Below are 13,448 nucleotides of genomic sequence, written 5' to 3' on the forward strand. Positions count from 1 at the left end.
TAGCTTATAATATATAACTACACATGAACACACAAACTATATAATAAACATCATGGCAGGGAGTAGCATTAATGCGGCGTCCGTAAATGAAACAAATATTTATTTATGAATTATTTTTTACTAATACAAGCAGTTTTGCAATTTAGAAGAAGATCCACTATTTCACATTTGACGTGCCCTGTACCACAGGCAGATATTTTTTTTTCATATATAGAATTTACTTCATTGCTTTTGCCCAGGATATGGTGCAATATATTACTCACGATATCGAACACCACAGTTTTCTAAGTATGCAGAAAATACTAGAGCACCCCAAAACCATAAAACTGGACTAAACACCCAACTGCGGGTGTATCACTTGAAATGGATACTAGATGGGTACTAAGCCAAACAACTAATCCTAAAATGGATATTGACCACTGAAGGTGGCTATACGCATAGCGATGAAAGCTCAAGTTACGTCCAGAAAGGTCGTTCATATATACCCCCCCAAACACCAAAAAATACCCCACACACCAGATCAAGGCCAAAATACTATGTGTGTCTGGTTACATAAAATAAAGATCTGTAGCTCTGCCAGGCGGCTACATTCACACGAGCGTGATATATTTACGCCCGTAACATCTGTCCGTGTGCGTTGCGTTTTGCATCAGCGTGCTTCGCGTGTATCATGTGTTTTCACGCAATTTTTTTTTAAATGTAATTGATGCGTAAAACATGGACAGCACATGGATATGCATCTGTGTGCTGTCTGTGGTTTTCATGCACCCATTGACTTCAAAGGGCGGCTAAGTGCGTGAAAATGCACCAATATAGACATGCAGCGAGTTTCACGCAACGGACACAAGCTGCGTTAAAACTCACGTATGGGTGAATAGCTTCATTGAAATCAATGGGGGTCGTATGTTTCAACGCACAGCCCACGGACGAGATCCACGCTCGTGTGAATGAGCCCTATTGGCTAGCCGCTCATTGTAGTCAATGGGTGCGTAAAAACCACGGATGCAGATCAGCGTGCTGTCCTTGTTTAACGCATGTTACATTGAAAAAAAAATTGCGTGAAAACACATGCTACTACGCGCGAAGCACACGGATAGATTATATGCGCGTTATTTACGCACGTCAGTCTGTCACACTCGTGTGAATGTAGCCTAGTCCATAGGCGAAGCAGCGTACCACAAAATATTCATTTACACAACACTCACAAGAAGCCTTTCATAGAATATTCTCACCAAGTGCCTGTCACAAGGAAGAAAGGTCACGTCTGTCTGTCACACCACAATATAAACTAAACTTTCTTAACTCTTTAAAGCCTGCGTGACATTACACAGCGAGGATGGTGCTCTAGATCAATAATCAGCACTTCTACGGTCCTAAAACCATCAGTACAATCTCTTTACCCTATTCTGACGGACCGTCAAATGCTGTTCTATGAATTCCGCATTGCTCTTTGTAAAGTAACTTTGCATTGTATTCTTTACAAGTCTTGTCCCAGTGGAGATCAGCACAGTACGGACAGTCTAAATGCACTCACCACACAAGACAAGCGGTCCAGGCGGATTTTTATATACACAGCTCCGCCATGACGTCATCTCTGAGTGACTGCCCATACAATATAATGGCAGCCTTGGAGATCTGGTCTATGTGATACAGTCTGTAAATATACTGCAGTGACTTCACATTGTGTTACGTAATGGTGAGGTGTAGTGAGGATTGTTAGCACGGAGCGCGGTTACGATCGCTGACATTGATACAAACAATTGTTTTGTTTTACGGTTATTATTATTAACGAACCCAAATAACGCTGGACGGTTTATTCTTTTTACATCAAAATTGTATCTCTGGCCCGCGGACTGGAAAGGTAAGAGGCTCTGGTTATGTCAGGTATTCGGCATAGATTTCTCCTCCAACTATCTGTTTGTATTCATGAAAACGGTGCTTACAAGGTCCACCAACAAGACGACATAGAACGTCCGAAGACCTTCTGGAAAATCCATACCACACATGCTTTTCAGTTTATACTACTTCCCCAACGGAATACAAATCAAAAACCCTTTAGCGTGACATACCCGGTACCATTTTTTTTTTTCATGTTACATTCTCCAACCATAAGAATTCGTTTAAAGGGGCACTCCACCACTGCAGCTTCCAGACATACCCGCGCAGTGAATGGTCCGGCCTTCCAGATGTTCATCTTATAGAAATATTGTGCAAAGGGATCAGAGCAGCACCTCCGCATCGCCACGCAGTACCAGATGGGCACAACCAAGAATTTGGTGGAAAATGGTTGTTTTGACCATCTGTGCATCATTTGCAGTGCATGTAGCGGACATTGGTTTGATGCCCATGATAGAGGATTATGGCACACATTGATAACATTGCTGGTGAACCATGGTCAGACTTGCGGCTGTAGCGTTATGTGAAGTGCACAATCATTGGCTATTACCAGTCATTCTTGGTCTGCAGTGTATTGCCAGCTTTTCATACAGGTTATGGTAAGATTGGGCAGCATGGCACACAACATTGCCAGGGTAGTGTACAACCCACAGTAAACACATGAGGTTTGTAGTCAGTCAAGTGACACTACAAGTTGTCCCCTCGCTAAAAATAAATTCACTCCATTGCTGCAGCCGACCATAATCCAGCGGGATGTTACATGTACGTGCAGGCAGCACCACACCGGTCATAGGCATTGTAGTAAACAGTGCACACAATGTGACTGATGGTGTGTGCAGTCTAGAACAATGTAACCCGGCGATACAACAACAAGAGCGCGGACACACAGGCGGCAGCCAGACTTCTGCTCCAATATCATTCCCAGTGATCGCACTCACCCCCACTCTGGCCTCAAGTGTCCTCCATCTTGTCCTATCCCGCACACTTCCCCGGGGAACGGGTCATACGAGGCCCTGGCTTCCCCCCATCCCTTGTCCCTCCCCCCGCACCGTATCCGTGCAGCCTCTAATCCAACTCCAGGCTTCACCGTCCACACAGGCCGCAACCAGATTCGGACCGAGAGGAAGACTGCGCTTCCGGCGCGGCCGGAGACACGCCCACTGATCCGACCGGGCTCCCCGCCCCTTCCCGCGATACCTCACCCGACCCGCCCAGGGGAGGTCACCAAAACCCGACGTCATTGCCAAGGATGTCAGCGCCAGGCCGAAACCTTTTACCTTCTCCCTCCCCGCCTACCTGAGCGCTGGCTGGCTGGCTGGAGAGGAGCGGCGCCTGGAATGTTCTCATGGGGTGCGGGCTCATCCTCCGCACTGCCTGCTGTGATAGGTGTCTGCACGTTATAAGTCAGGAGAAAGACTCCATGCCCGACCATTACCACAGTCACTGGCGATGTGCGGATCACTTACTATTGTCACCAATATGACGACTAATCGAAATCGCTACAGAACATTTACAGGATAGGCTTCAAAAAAACGTCTTGATCTGTAGTCGTGCCCGATGAAATTGTCCTAGTTTCAATGCCAGGTAACAATCTCTGGGCATTCTGTGGTGTTCGATTCGATCTATTGTTCCCTGTTATCAGCCAGTTGAGGCAGGGGAGGGGTTAACTGTAGGTTTCTTCAATGTAATTGCTGACATGTACTGGTCATTACATCATCTCCAGGGCTGGGTATTCCAATTGGCACAAAATGCCTTAATCGGGCATATGGATAGGGACTGTCTAGGTGGGACCATCTTCGACCTTCACACATCTGCGTGTTCTGTAATGTTCCCATAGGCCTTTATTGTGCAGACCGTGTCCTTTAGGCTGAATTCACACACCGCCTTTACTCGTGTTTTTCATGTAATTTTCATTTTTTTTTGCTATCTTTGCGATATTCTAGATTGCTGCCCTGCTAGGAGCGCTAGTTGTTGCTTTGGGTTTCTCTTGTGAGACTTTTGCAAGTTTTCCGACACTTCTAGATCTCAACGCGTGTGTCCGGACCTGATCACATGGCGCAGATTGTAGAACGTAGCCAGGACGGCTGCCATATTACATGGTTGTGTGTTCATTCCCAATGAGAAAGCTAAAGCTACTTGGCATTGGCACAAGATGTGGCGCTCCACAACCTCTGAAGGCATTTTATTATAGGAGACCTGGCTGAGCGCTGTCCTGACCCTAATGCACTAACGGCGCACTTTTCCAATGATGTCAGTGGGAAGCTTAAATCATATTCTTTTGGACGCGTCTCGACAAAAAACGCGTCAAATACACGCTGTGTGAACAGGGCCTAACACCACTAGTGTTACATTTCCTATGAGCGTAGTACAGACAAAACATAAAGGAGAACAGTCTGGAGGAACACCGGGATATTTAGTTGGAAAATGAGACGTTGGAAACCATGTTAAACAGAGTACGCAAATGACATAAATAATATCCATAAAACCAAGTAGCTGATATAGCCGACGTATGTGCGCTATACTGAGCGGTCATCCGTGCGCGGCTGGAGCTGCATCTTGACAGCGATATTGGGTCTGGACTCCATTGGCAGGTTGTCTTTTCAGATCCTGTTCACTACAATGAAATATAATCCGGGTCGCTGCTCTGAAATAATTCAAAGCTCAATATATAAAAAAGCTGCATGTGAGCTTACCCTGGGTCTGCCATTGGGCATGTTCACAAGGTTATATTTTAAGGCTCAGTTCACACATTGCGTAAATATTGCAGATTTTCCGCAACGGAATTATTTGCGGAAAATCCGCAGCAAATACAGTAGCAGCAAAGTGGATGAGATTAAACCGATCTCATCCACTCGCTGCATAAATACTGAGCGGAAAAACCGCACGACGGTGCTGAATTTTATTCCGCAGCATGTCAATTGTATTTACGGAAACACTGCATATTTGTTGCAGGTTTTCCCCCATTGAATTCAATGGAGACATAAAACCTGCAATAAATAGCAGTTGTTGCCTTTTTATTTGTGGCGGGTTCACAGCAATTCTGCCGCAAAAACACGCAACTCTGCAAAAAATAAAAAATCTTATACTTACCCAGGAGTCTGTGTTTCTTCCTCCAGGCTGGCCTCCTTAGATAACATTTCATCCCATGTGACCGCTGCAGCCAATCACAGGCTGCAGCGGCGGTCACATGGGATGAAACATCCCAGGAGGCCGGCCTGGATGATGTCAGAGGGCTGGCCTCCTGGGATGACGCTTCATCCCATGTGACCACCGATTTGCAAACCGCCAGAAGTCGCCAAGGAACCCGAAGCTGTGTTCTATGAGTCGCTCCTTTGCATCGTAGATGTGTAGGTGGGATGTTTTATTAGTCGGGTTCTGATATTGCCTCTCTGGGATTATTTCTGGATAATATATTCTATTTTCAAACTTGCATTTTTCTTGAAATATTTCAATAAAGCGTAGGTAAACATTGGAGAGTAGATAAGTCTTGGATCATTTATTTTATGATCTTTAGCTCCCCCGATTTTCGCTTACTAAGCACGCTGTACTGCGGTGTTCAGGCATCTTTTCTCTCTTGGCTCGGATCTGTCTAGGATAAGAGAAAAGGTCTACCTCCTGTCCATAGGCTGTTTCTGGTAGTGCATACCATGAGGCAATTTTGGCCGCGCGATTTTAAAAAAAAACCTAAAAAATCGAGTTTTACCAGTAATTTCCGCTGTTTGCAATGTGGTTTTCGACTGTTCTGTTTTTCACAGATTTATTTTACAAGTTTCAGCTGTAAAAACCACACAGGCAAAAAACGCATTGAAAACAAAATCTGCCATGTGACTGCACCCTAAGGCCCCATGCGCATGACGGAATATTTCATCCGTAATTACGGACCCTTTCTTTTCTATTGGCCATGGACACCTTTCAGTATTTTTACTGATGGGTGTCCGTGCCGAAACAATTATAGAACCTGTCCTATTCTTGTCGGTAATTACGGCGGACTCTCCCTTAGAAGCCTAAATACGGATGGCTACGGATATGCATTTGTAAACCGTCCGTATTTACGGAAATGTTGCTATGCAACATGTTGGTGACATCATTTGCAGTCGCCTTCTTTTTTTTTTTTGTTATGGGTCCGTATATACGGACCGTATTTACGGATAGATGAAAATACGGTCGTGTGCATGAGGCCTAAGTCAGAAGTTATCATGTTTAAATGGGTTTTCCAGGGACACAAACTTTTTGACCTAACATTCTATGTAACTATTTAATAAAGTTCCTAATATATAGTCTGTATTAAATCTGAACTTTCCTTCCTATTTTCCCTACCTCTGCCCTGCCGGAAGTTCTGATTTTCATCTATGTCTTTTTTTCTCTCGACACAGGTTCGTGCACGAGAGTTAGGGTGTTTTCAGACGTAATTCGGGCGTTTTACGCCTTGAATTACGCCTGAAAAAACGCCCCTAATACGCCTACAAACATCTGCCCATTGCTTTCAATGGGTTTTTACGGTGTTCTGTTCCCACGAGGTGTAATTTTACGCGTCGCTGTCAAAATACGGTGCGTAAAGAGATGCCCGCAAAAAAGAAGTATATGTCACTTCTTGGGACATTTTTGGAGCCGTTTTTCATTGACTCCATTGAAAAACAGCTCCAATAACAGCCGTAAAATACACCACGAAGAACGCGAGTTGCTACAAAAACGTCCGAAAATCAGGAGCTGTTTTCACCTGAAAACCGCTCCATATTTTCAGACGTTTTTGGTCACTGCGTGTGAACATACCCTTAGTATGCACACAATCACACAGCCCCTTGTCGATACATCACTGACCTACGTAACGACACAGGGCTGTTCTATTGCCCACCCCCCCCCCCCACTAGTTCTCCCTTCCCCTTTAGTTTATCCCGTCCACCTGCTTTATCTGAGGTGATCCCCATCATCCCTAAATATATGTACCCCATTATACCTAAATATTTGTACCCCATCATAACTATATATAAAATTATGCTGCTATTGAAGTAGAAGCAAAGAATGAACGGAGCGGACACTGAGGAGGCTGTGGACCAATCGGATGCCTCAAACCCAAGACTTCTGACGTGTACCCGGGTTTGAGGCATCCTATTGGTCCATAGTCTCCTCAATGCCCGCCCCCTTGAATTCTTTGGTTACACCTCAATGCCCGCCCCCTTGAATTCTTTGATTACACCTCAATGTCCGCCCCATTTGCCTCTTATTCATAAAACTCCTGAAAAACCCCTTTAAGCTGTAGTGAGGTAAAACTGCAATTTTTGATGTTTTTTTACCGCACGGCCGAAAATGTCTCCTCTAAATGCACCGTTAGGCCGGGTTCCCACGTAGCGTAAACGCTGCAGAATTTCCACAACGGAATTAGGTGCGGAAATTCCGCAGCACTTTTACAGTAGCAGCAAAGTGGATGAGATTAAGAAAATCTCATGCCCACGCTGCGAAAGAAAAAATGCAGGGTAAACGTTAATAAATTGACCTGTGGTGCAGAATTTAAATCCGCAGCATGTCAATTTTAATTCTCTCAACAAATCAACAATGGGATTTTTTCCAAAGATATGCCAATATGTGGTGCCCAGATTGTGCCACCATAATAAGACCGCTCACTAATTATTATGCAGTGTTTCCCGGTTTTAGAAACACCCTACATGGGGCACTAATCTTTTGCCTGGACTTTTGACCAGGCTCAGGAGTGAGAGAATACCATGCGAAATTGAGGCCTAATTTGGCAATTTACAAAGTATTGGTTCACAATTGCAGAGGCTCTGATGTGAAATAATAAAATAAACCCCTGACAAGTGACCCCCACTATGGAAACTGCACCCCTCAAGGCATTTATTAAGGGGTGTAGTGAGCATTTTAACCCTATAGGTCTTTTCCATAAATGATTGCACTGCAGATGGTGCAAGGTAAAAATTTTAATTTTTCCCTAGATATTCCATTTCGGTGACAAATATGTTGTGCCACTGGAGACACACACCCCAAAAATGTACATTTTTGATCACTTTATATTCCAATATTTATAGGGCAAAGTTACGAACAAACAGAAATCCTGGTAGTTTTTAAAGTTTTTTTGTGTTTTTTTTGCGAGTGAAAATCCGTTCCATTCATGAAAATGGAACTAGCAGAAATTCATGCACCTGCTGCAGAAACAGCCCAGATCAGATGAATGGAACGGATTTTCAGTTGCAGAAATGTATGCAACAAAATCTGCCTTGTGACTGCACCCTAAGGGTATGTTCACACGAGGTCATTATGTCCGTAATTGACGGACATATTTCGGCCGCAAGTCCCGGACTGAACACACTGCAGGGAGCCGGGCTACTAGCATCATACTTATGTACGACGCTAGGAGTCCCTGCCTCTCCGTGGAGCTACTGTCCCGTACTGAAAACATGATTACAGTATGGGACAGTTGTCCGGCAGCGAGGCAGGGACTCCTAGCGTCGTACATAACTATGATGCTAGGAGCCCGGCTCCCTGCACGGTGTTCGGTCCGGGATTTGCGGCCGAAATACGTCCGTCAATTACGGACGTAATGACCTTGTGTGAACATATCCTTAGGCTGAACAAGATTTTCGGCTGTTTTTCGGGCCGTAAACGCCCGAAAAATCGGAAAGCAGAACGCCTCCAAACATCTGCCCATTGATTTCAATGGGAAAACGGCGTTGTGTACCGACGGAGCGTTTTTCGCAGCGTTTTTTTTACGCGTAAAAAAACGGCCGCGAAAAAGAAGTGCAGGACACATCTTGGGACGTTTTTGGAGACGTTTTCCATAGACTATTGAAAAAAGCTCCAAAAACGGCCGTAGAAAACGCCACGAAAAACGCAGCAAAAATCGCGAGTGGCACAAAATCTGCGTGTGAACATACCCTTACATTGCTGCCCCTTAATGCAGAGGTTAGCATGTTCAAGCTGTAGCAAGTGAGACCCCCAGGAGGGAAAACAGGTCAAGGCAAGATCAGGCTGGTCTACCAGAGGATCTTCCAATGAGCCCAGGCACAACTTGGCCTTTAAGTCCCTGTTCACACACAGTTTTTTTGCTGCGGAAAGCACGGCAAAAAACGGCCGAAATCGCCACCCATTGATTTCAATGGGAGGTGGAGGAGTTATTTTCCCGCTTGCAGGAAAAAGAAGCGACATGTCCTTTCGTTGGGCGTTTCCGTCTCTGACCTCCCATTTACATTAATAGGGGGCAGAGAAAACGTTCTTTGCGTCGGTTTTTTTGCCCATCGCGCTCAATGGCCGCGGTCGAAAAACGCCGCAAATGGCGTACAGGCAGGTCAAAATCTGCCTAAAAATTCAGTCTGGAATTCTGAGGCATGCTGTTTGCCTTCAAAAAACTCAGTGTGAACAGGGCCTAAAGGGGTTTTCCCATCTTGGACATTTATGGAATATGGCAACTCCCATAGAATTGAATGTGAGTTGCTGAAACAGCGTATCACGGCGAGCTGTACTGTTTCCGTAGCTACCGAGTTCCGGAAACAGTGTAGATCGCCGTGCTACTCTGTTTCAGTAACTCCCATTCCGTTCTATGGGGGTTACGGAAACAGCGTAGCTCAGTAAGCACTCGGCTGTTTCCGTAACTCCCAACCACCTAACCAGGAAGTGATTGGGAGGCAGCGGAGCCGAGTAAGCTAGAACGGGGTTTAGGGGGCCCTGTTCTAGAGATAGGTAGGACCTGCATCTATATGACATTTATGACACATCCTGCGGATATGTCATAAATGTCTCTGATGGGAAAACCCCTTTAAGATTAGGTGCAGCAATGGATATGCAAAGCTGAGAGGAAGGCCAGGTTCACCCAGGGCAGTTTGGTGTACTTTCTTGTTGGATTTATTTAATTTTTTTGCCAAAGTCGTGAGTGGATCCTTTACAGAGTAAAATTATATTTTGCAGCGGTTATCACTGTGGTTTTGTTACGGCTATGAACCGCACCAAAATGCAAAGTTTGTATCCTGCCTATGGATTTGTTCACACATGGTAAATTTAATTTTCAAAAAATTTCTGTGGCAAGAATCTGTAAATACACCCAAATAATCATTGGCTTTCTGGTGCCCCTCTATTCTAAATCAGCATCAATTTGTTTACATTTAGTTATACTGAATCTTTTCCCTGAACAGAAATAAGGTAGTATATCTTTCTAGGATAAGCCATCACTTGTTTACTGTTGGGGATCCAACGGCTAGTATTACATTTATAATGATATAAGGTTAGAGATTTTGCGTTCAGGTTACTGAAAATAGAAAAATCGGAAGAACTTTTTTTTATTATTATTATTGGAAAAAGTATTGTTTTGGTATCGAGTATCGCAATACTACACAAAGTATCGAAGTCCAAATTCTGGTATCGTGACATCCCTAATACATTGCTTCCTGTTTTACAGAGTAAGCCTCTATGTGGGTTTTCAGCTGCTTCGAGGTTCCCATGGTAATGTGACGCTAGGCGTCGTTGAATATGCTCAGGGAGGATAGATCTGGATGGCATCTGTTGATATGGCACTTTCTGATTGGGGGCATGATTCAATCCAGCCTCTGGATGGGCAGGGCTTAGTTCTTAACTAGGCGGCGTTCCGTCGCACGCTATGCATTCAAATACCAGAGCCGTGCTGTTAGGCCGGATTTACACGAGCGTGTGCGTTTTGCACGCGCAAAAGGCACTTAACAGCTCCGTGTGTCAGCCGCGTATGATGCGTGGCTGCGTGATTTTCGCGCACTTGCCATCATTATGACACTGTTTGGATGTTTGTAAACAGAAAAGCACGTGGTGCTTTTCTGTTTTCATTCATACTTTTTACTGCTGTTGCGCGAATCACGGGCGGCACCTGGAAGTGCTTCCGTGTGCTGCCCGTGATTTTCACACACCCATTGACTTCAATGGGTGCGTGATGCGCGAAGAACGCACAAATATCGGACATGTCGTGAGTTTTACGCAGCGGACTAACGCTGCGTGAAACTCATGGACAGTCTGCACGGCCCCATAGACTAACATAGGTCCGTGCGAGGCGCGTGAAAATCCCGCGCGTTGCACGGACATATATCGCGTTTGTCTAAATAAGCCCTTAGAGTAAAGTTCTAGCAGACATAGGGCGGTTTGAAAATTGTGCACCAAAAATTATGTGCTAATCTGCCCTGTTTTACTATACACCTCTGAAGAAACGTCCTTTAGAAACAAAGGATGCAGAGGATGCAGAATCGCGTAAGGTGTTTAATTTTGTCCTAGTGTGAATGCACACTCTTGTCCTAGGAGCTAAATCTATGTCAAGTGTGATTGCACACAATTGCTATGGGTGCTGGGCTGTTATATATGGGTGTGAATGCACACTACTACTATGTGCTGGTGCTCAATGCAGTGTGAATGCACACTGTGTCTTAGGTGTTGCTTTGTCACTATTGGTTGTTTTATTGCACGCTGTCTTAGGTGTTACGTTTTCGCTATTGAGTGTGAATGCACACTCTGCTAGGTATCAGATCTCAGTTCAGTGTGAATGCACACTCTGCTATTAGTCCAGGTAGGGATAGTTTGTATGTTTTGAGCTGGGATTATGTGGCATTACTACAATAGTTGACCTTTATGTGAATATTACTCACTATTGGTACCCTTATCTAGCTTTTACCTACTTGGTTAGCCTGGTATCTTCAGGATTATATCGGCTGGTCTAGCCCAAATTTTAAAGGATTTAATATTAAAATTGTCTTTAAAGGACCAGTGTCACGAAAAAATAAATTTTTAGACCAATTTGCTTTTAGTGTTTTATTAAACATTTTTTTATTTATTTGTGTGTTTGTGTTTTACTTTCTTTTATTTTTTCACTTTTTCTTGTCTATGGGGGCTGCCATTTTTTTTTCCATCTCTGTATGTGTCGATTAACTACACATACAGTCCCATAGTGAATGCGAACGGGGCCCGTTCCATCCACTATGGTGTACGCCGTCTGTGTGGGAACGGCGCATGCGCCGCTCCCACACTGTCCAAATAGAACTGTGCGACGTCCGGCGCCATTTTCTTGTGGACCGGAAGTCGCGGCCGGACAGTAAGATTACTACTTCCGGTCGCGGCTTGCGGACTTGTGCACTTGGAGCGGAGGGAGCGGACGGACCGGAGGGATCGGCGGCGGCAGGAGCAGGTAAGTTAGGTTTGTGTATGTACGTGTTTTAGTGTGTGATTACTACTGTATGTAAACCTACTACACTGTGTATTCGCTCAAAAAATGGCGACACACAGTGTAGGAGGTTAGACCGTTCAATCCCCTCGTTTCTCCCGGCACTAGCCAGGATAAAGGAGGGGGGATTCTGAGAGCTCACTAGAGCGAGTGAGTTTTCTCAAATTTTGCAGCATAAAGCAATGTGGTTGCTTTACCACATGCAATGCTGCAATTTTGGGAATTGCTCCATCTAGTGACCAGCGCTGGGAAATATTATAAATTAAAATCTAATTTATAATATTTCCTGACTTGTGAAAAAATTAGAACAATGTTTAATCACCTATACACTAACTGTTTAACTAAAAAAAAAAAATTTTTTTTCTAGCAACACATTCCCTTTAAAGTGTTTTTTTCCAGGCAGATTTTTCTATATCCAACGGCTAGTACCCTCACCAATCCTCACAATGAAACGTCACTAAGCTCTGTGGCTCCGTCAATGTTTTACAGACATAATTTCCACTGCGGAATGCAGAGCTGGCGGACAAAAAAAACGTCCATGCTTACCCGCACCCTCTTCTCTCCGCGTAGTCCGGCCTCCGGGGATGACATTGCAGGCCATGTCGTTTACGCTACGTGGGAACCCGGCCTTAGGGTTCTGATTATGTAGTGTATGTTTTCAAGTAGAACATACTTTCCGTAGGTTACTTCAGCAGTCGCTATGGAAGACATTCATTCCGTGTGGAATTAAAGCGTCCAGGATGCATCCTATGTAAATAATTGCAATAAACCATCAAAATGGTTCTGCCGTCTGAAGTTGTGTTCACAGCGCAGTTTTTGCTTGTATTTCCTAGTGTATATTCACACATTCAGGTTTTGATCAGGTTTTTTTTCCCGTTTTTGAGGCCAAAACTAATAGTATGTTCAATTAAGAGTAGTAGTAGTAGTATCTGTCGTTTTAACATATACGTTAAACAGAGGCTGTAACGAATGCGATAGTTTGTCATCCATCACAAATAGCCTATATGATATTCATTTAACAGATACGTTGTGAGCTTTTTCATCACATATCCATTAAATGTATACCGTAATAGCTTATGGGTGACAGCTGCCTCTGTTAGGCATCTGTTTTATGCATCAGTGATAAAAACTATCCAAAAACTCATGACGTATTCGTTAAACAGATACCTGTAGTGGATACGTTGGCATCCATAACCCATGTGCTAATATCGTATCCATTAAGGAAACATGTTTTTTGCAGCATACCATGGGATGGAATAGCATAGTCTACTACGCTATTCAATACTATTTGTTTTTGCGGTATACTGGTCAGACGGAGGCCAAAAGAATAATCTTTTGGCCTCCGTCTAACCAATGGACCCCATGGAGACATTTACCG

The 13,448-nt window shown here is 44.3% G+C and overlaps 1 protein-coding gene across 4 annotated transcripts in view; it reads right to left on the reverse strand.

The window, feature by feature from the left end:
* The window catches only part of ZNF609 (zinc finger protein 609), a 99,509-nt gene extending 96,162 nt beyond the window's left edge, over positions 1-3,347 (reverse strand). For 3 of the 4 annotated variants that reach the window (XM_075857828.1, XM_075857827.1, XM_075857824.1), the window contains exon 1: positions 2,835-3,079. The gene's annotated coding sequence lies outside the window, so the exon portion shown is untranslated. Of the gene's footprint in view, positions 1-2,834; positions 3,080-3,192 lie in introns of those variants that run through there. The other variant, XM_075857826.1, reaches the window with a different exon arrangement.
* Positions 3,348-13,448: the final 10,101 nt, after the last annotated feature.

Source organism: Rhinoderma darwinii, chromosome 3 (genome assembly GCF_050947455.1).
Source record: "Rhinoderma darwinii isolate aRhiDar2 chromosome 3, aRhiDar2.hap1, whole genome shotgun sequence".
In the NCBI taxonomy this organism is placed as follows: Eukaryota; Metazoa; Chordata; class Amphibia; order Anura; family Rhinodermatidae; genus Rhinoderma; species Rhinoderma darwinii.